The sequence below is a fragment of the Pinus tabuliformis genome, chromosome 2_2 (assembly GCF_031772625.1).
Source record: "Pinus tabuliformis cultivar Carrire ecotype Pingquan chromosome 2_2, CPIR1, whole genome shotgun sequence".
Lineage (NCBI taxonomy): Eukaryota > Viridiplantae > Streptophyta > Pinopsida > Pinales > Pinaceae > Pinus > Pinus tabuliformis.
Window position 1 is genome coordinate 690,373,805 of NC_142300.1, and position 7,053 is coordinate 690,380,857.

The window sequence follows — 7,053 nt, forward strand, 5'->3', positions numbered from 1 at the left end:
AATGAGTCCAACCATACCTTGTAATGCATTGGTAGTAATTACCACTCCTCAAACACTCAATATAGAAGGATATATCAAGAAGAAAAAGGTGAAAATTATGATTGATTCGGGTAGTACAAATAATTATATTCATTGTAAGATAGCCAAGGAATTGAATTGCTTCCTATATCCAGCATGAGAGTGTAAAGTGATGGTTTCAAATGGAGGAACTATAAATTTTTCTAGAAAGTTCCATAATATCAATCTAACCATTGGGTAATATGTATTGAATATTGAAATTCTTTCTATTCCAATGGGTGGCATTGGTTTTGTAGTAGGAGTCCAATGGTTACCATCTTTGGGGACGATAACTTTTAATTTTTAAGAAATTTTCTTGAATTTTTTTCAAAAGGAAAGGAAGTTGAATTAAGGAGTATCATGGGGAAACTAGTAAAGATAATCAACTCTAGTGGCATGACAAAGCATTTGAATAAAAAACAACGGGGCATAATTTCATAGTTATGCTCACTAGAGGTTCAAACATTGCAATCGTCTATTTCTCCAAATCTCTAAAAAGTCTTAAAAATCATTCCAAGGTATTTGAGACTCCCAAAGGCCTCCCACCTATTTGTGATCACGATCATGCTATTTATTTGATTATAGGAAGTGTTACTCCAAACATTAGAAATTAAATAAGTCAATATGCCCAAAAGAGTGAAATTGAATGTATGGTTGCAGAAATGCTAGAGGTCGGTATAATTCAACCTAGTCAAAGCTCTTTCTATTCTCCAGTAGTATTTGTGCATAATAAGGATGAATCATGGCATATGTGTCTGGACTATAGGGAGCTCAACAAGATCATTATTAAAGATAAATTTCCCATTTCTCTCATTCATGAATTTTTGGATGAATTACATGGAGCAATTTACTTCACCAAGTCAGATCTTCATTCAGGATATCATTAAATTAGAATGAAGACTGCATACATTATGAAAACAACATTCAAAACTCATTAGGGGCATTGGGAATTTTTGGTCATCTATTTTGGCCTTACCAATGCACCTTCCATTAGGGGAATTTTGAAGTCTAAAATGGGCCTCCTAAGGAAATTATAAAATAATATTAGAATAGATCATCGAATTTTAGAGGGAAAAAGCAAAAAACTATTTTTTCAACTCGTACTTTCAACTTATCTCCCTATGGGTTTACTCAAATTTCAAGAGGAAACACTTGTTGGATGAAAAAATTTATTCCTCATTTAACGATTACCCATGTTGCATACTTTCAATTGACCCTATTACACGAAAAATGAGAAATACATGAAAAACGTGATTGCAACCACGTTTTTTCATGCATTTCTCATTTTTTGTGTAGCAGGGTTCATTGAAAGTATGCATCATAGGTAATTTTTGGATGAGGAATTAAATTTTGCATCTAATAAGTACTCTTGCTCAAAGTTTGAGTAAAACCTTAGGGATATAAGTTGAAAATACGAGTTGAAAAAAATAGTTTTCTTAGTTTATTATTTTTTAATCTTTTTACTTTTTTACTCCAAAAATGGTGAATCAGCCCCCATGGTTGATGTCATCATCTTGAATCCTATTGGTTCTTATAAAGTTTATTTTGGTTGTACATTTTTCTTAGGAGGTCCATTCTAGACCTCAAAAATCCCTTAATGCACATCTCAAGGTTTAATGAATTCCATTTTCAAACCCTTCCCTAGAAAATTTGCGTTAGTAATTTTTGATGATATATTAATCTACAGTATATGTCTTGTAAGGATCATGCTCAACATGTTGATAGGGTGCTCAAACTATTGGAGTAGAAACTATTTTATGAACAAACCTTAAAATGTTTCTTTGGAGTAGAGGAGGTCGAATATTTGGGTGATATTGTATCTCATGATGGTATTAAGGTAGACCCTTAGAAAATTAAATCCATTAAGGAATGGAAAATCCCCAAAAACATAAATCATCTTTGAGGATTTCTCATATTTACAAGGTATTATCACAAATTTGTTAAGAATTATGAGATAATAGAAGCACCTCTAACAACATTACTAAATAAAGATGCATTTTCTTGGACTCCAGAAGCAACTAAGGCCTTTGAACATCTTAAAGAGGGAATGTGATGCCTCAATAAATGGAATTGGTGTTTCCTTAATGTAAGAAGGAAGAATCGTTGCTTTTGAAAGCCATCTAATCAAAGGAAAGTATTTAGATAAGCCTATTTATGACAAGGAAATATTGGCAATACTACATGCACTAAAGCAATGGTGACCTTACCTAATGGGAAGAAACTTCAAGGTAAAAACATATCATGATAATATTAAATACTTTTTGTAACAAATATTATCTTCAAAAGAACAATAAAAATGGGTCACAAAGATGTTGGCTTATGACTTTGAAATCATCTACAAAAAAAGGGAAGAAAAATGTTGTTGCAGATGCACTCTTAAGAAAAAATGAGGACGTGGAAGCATTGATTTGTTCCATTTCTATTATCCAACTTAATTGGATAACTGAAGAAATAGATAAATGGAAGAATGATGAAGAGGTGTGGACACTCATTCAAAATTTGAAGCAAGATCCCAGTACATCTTATATATTTAGCTAGAAAAGTTATTCATTATGTAACAAAGATCACTTATATATTTGTAAGAATTCCAAAATCAAGAAAAAACTTCTTTTGGAATTGCACACCTCCCCCTTAGGAGGACACTCGGGATTTTTAAAAACTTACCATAGAGTCAAGAAATATTTTTTTTTTGGATGGCCTTAAATCTGATATTCAGAAGTTTGTGGGAGAATGTTTGGTGTTCCAACAAAATAAAGTTGATACAATTAAGACCTGGAGTCTATTACAACCTTTATCCATTCCAAGTCAGCATTGCAAGGAGGCCTGAATGTATTTTATCACTTGCTTGCCCATGTCTAAATAAAGGAGTTTTATCATGGTGGTAGTTGATAGACTTACCAAGTATGCACACTAATTGTGCATTGTCTCATCCTTTTAATGCCAGTATAGTTTCTATTGCATTTATGTTATGAAACTAGCTCACAAAAAGATAGAAAAGAGATATCAACACCCTCAAAATAAGCCTCTTTGAGGGGGCAACCTCCTTTACATTACACAAATGAATAATTCTTTAATGATACAAATGAAAAGACGTCCTTTTGATATATAGGAGTCTATGGGGTTATAATATAATCAGAGCCGGCATAATAGTAATAATGTAAGCGCATAATAATAATAATAGTGGTCTTTTATGGGGCACAATAATAACAATATGGGGACTACATGGGCACAAGAATATAATAAGGGGGTTGCACTAATAACAATAAGGGGTTAAACTAGTAGTATAGGGACCTAACATGCCCCTCTCCTTCAAAAAGTGTTGTCCTCAACTTTTGAGTAGTTTTGGATGCTTCTGTATAAAATTATCATCCTCCCATGTGGAATCTTAAGCACGTAAGTTCTTCCACTTTATGGAATACTCTGAAATTAATTGATTTCGTAGCTATCGGGTTCTTGTTTCTATGACTGCTTTAGCTTCCAATATGATTTTTCCTTCCTCATCAAGTTCTGGAAATATTGTTTGAACTGGGATCTTCTCATTAGGCAACGTCGCCATTTCTCAAGTGCATGTAGTCTTGCCAACATTTCTTTCTCATAAATAGCTTTGTGTAAATATTTTCCTTTGATTGGACGACTGTTGAAATAAATGGGTCATTCTTCTCACGTTAAACCATCACCAATTCCATTTCCCGAGGCATCACATTCCAAAACAAATGTTTTTATTAAATTTGGCGTAGCTAAGACCAGTTCTTGGCACATTGACTCTTTAAGATGTTCAAAGACCTTCGTTGCTTTTAGAGTCGATGAAAATGCATCTTTCTTCAATAATGTTGTTTTCGGAATGTCTTAAGTCTTCATTCTGATTTGATGATATCCTTAACAAAGATCCAACTTGGTGAAGTAAATTAGTCCATGCAATTCATCCAATAATTCATCAATGATAGGAATGGGAAACTTATCTTTAATAATGATCTTGTTGATCTCCCTACAATCCAGACACATGCACCGTGAACCATCCTTCTTGTGCACCAATACCACTAGAGCAGAGAAAGAACTTTGAGTAGGTTTAATTATACCAACCTCTAGCATTTCTGTAACCATACATTCAATTTCACTCTTTTGGGCATAGGGACATCTGTAAGGCTTGATGTTTGGAGGGACACTTCCTGAAATCAAATATATAGCATGATCATGATCACGAATAGGTGGGAGGCCTTTGGGAGTCTCAAATACCTTGGAATTATTATCCAAAAAGTTTTGGAGATCTAGAGAAATAGATGATTTCAATGTGGGAACCTCTAGTGAACATAATTGTGCAATTACGCCACATTGTTCTTTCTTTAGAATCTTTATCATTCTGTTAGAGCTAATTATCTTTCTCGGTTTTTCTTCGATGCCCCTTAATTCCACTTCCTTTCCGTCCCAAAGAAATTTCAAGAAAATTTCTTGAAAATTAAAAGTTGTCATACCCAAAGATTGTAGCCATTGGACTCCTAGTACAACATCTGCACCACCCATTGGAATGGAAAGAATTGTATTATTTGATACATATTTTCCCATGGATAACTTAATATTATGGCACTTTCTAGAGAAATTTATGGTTCCTCCATTTGCAACCATTACTTGCCACTCTGGTGTTGGATATAGGAAGCATTTCAATTCCTTGGATATCTTACAATGAATAAAATTATGGGTACTACCAGAATCAATCAACACTATTAACTTTTTCTTCTTGATATGTCCTTCTATCTTGAGAGCTTGACGAGTGGTGATTCCTAGCAATGTATTACAAGATATGGTCGGATTCATTTCTTCTTTCTTTAGGGGTGATTTCTAGTGCATATCCTCTTATTTTGACATTTATTGATCATTTTCTTCCTCATATTTCACTACTTGAAGCTTCTTCTTGTTGATATTTCCTTCTATCTTGAAAATTTGAGGAGTGGTAATTCCTGCCAATGCAGTACAAGATATGGTCGGATTCATTTCTTGTTTATCTAGGGTTGGTTCCCAGTGCATATCCTCTTCTTTTGATGTTTCTTGATCCTTTTCTTCCTCCTCTTCACAATCTATGTAAAATAATTTCTTCTCATCACGCTTATGACCCTTAATGTATTTTCTATCACAATTGTAACAAAGCCCATTTTCTCTTTTTTCTTCCAATTGTTGTGGTGTCAACCTTGTAGATTGTGGAAGGCTAGGAGAAACTACACTTCCATCTTTATAGTCGTGAGTGGTAGACTTCCTTGTTTCCATAATTTTGCTTTCCATTTTTCTTTCCAACATGTATGCCTTCTCCAATGAATAAGGTTCCCAAAGGTGAACCTCATGTTTGATTTTATCTTTTAAAGTCCCTATGAAGACATCAATCCTCTACTTCTCTAGAATATCATTTACCCTTATATTCAATTTTTGGAATTCCTCAATGTGCTCTGTCATTAAACCCTTTTGTTTGAGATTTATCAATTGGATAAATAAGGTGTTTCTCTTTGTCTCCTCATAATGTGCTATCATTTCCTCCATGAAAATTGAACAGGTGACAAGTGCTTTACGAGAACAAATCCCTTTGTACCATACAATCTGATTCGGTTCTAAATATAAAAATGCAATATGTACCTTTTGTAACAATTGCACATCATTTAGATCAAAATATTGCTCCATCTGTAGTATCCAATTTACCGAATCCTTGCCATCAAACTTCCTCATATTGTTTTTTCTTCATTTTAGGAGCTTGATCTTGAAATGATTGTAACTTTGTAATTTCAGATCTTCCATTTCTAAATTTGCATCCTATGGTAGCTCTCTGAGTCCTCCTTCCAATTCCACTAGTCTGATCGAAAGTGGATTCTCCAAGAAAGGGTTACGCCCAATCTCCCAAGATGACTTGATTATATACTTTTTCAGTAGAGCGAATTCTTGCGAAGTTCCACGTGTCATTGTTTCAACCTTAGGACATGAAACTGATATACAAAAAACTATAGGCCATCTGATTTCTATAACTTCTTATGAAATTTCAATTTGATACTTAGAGAGAAAGTTATGACGATTTTCCCAAGGTCACCTCTTTGGGATGTAATTTAGGAGCTTTCAAAAACCCTAAATTCCTTGGACCATATCTCCGACAATATGGTGAGACAAGATCTGAAATTCAGACCCAAGCTTCAGAACAATTTCAGCTCAAATGTGTTTTAATTTTAGAGTCTGAACCCTCGTAGAAACAAAGTTATAGCGAACATTCCACGATGACCTGTTTGAGATGGAATTATGGAGGTTGCAAAAAACCCTAACTTACTCAGATCATATCTCTCGAAAGACTTCGGCACCAATGGGTTTTTGTTTGCCCTTCGGAAACTTTGTAGAGAAAAAGTTATAGTGAAAATTCCATGGTGACCTATTTGGAGCAGCAAAACCCTAGAATCCAAAGCTCTGATACCAAATGTTATGAAGCCAGCTCACAAAAAGATAGAAAAGAAAGATCAACACCTTCAAAATAAGCCTCTTCGAGGGGGAAACCTCCTTTACATTATACAAATGAATAATTCTTCGACGATACAAATTACAAGGCCTCCTTTCTTTATATAGGAGTCTATGGGGTCATAATATAATCAGAGCTGACATAACAATAATAATGTAAGGGCACAATAATAAAAATAGTGGACTTCTATGGGGCACAATAATAACAATATGGGGACTACATAGGCACAAAAATATAATAACGGGGTTGCAATAATAACAATAAGGGGTTAAACTAGTAGTATAGGGACCTAACAATTTATGGAAACAATTCAAAAGCTACATGGAAACCCAAAGATTATTGCAAGTGACAGAGATCACATTTTCACTCGAAATTTTTGGATGGAATTATTTTCTTGTTTGGTTACTCAGTTAGCTCATAGCTCTTCTTATCATCCTCAACCTGATGGGAAAACTAAAATAGCGAACAAATGTTTGGAAGGATATCTTCGTTGCTTTGTTTCTAATAAACAAACACAATGG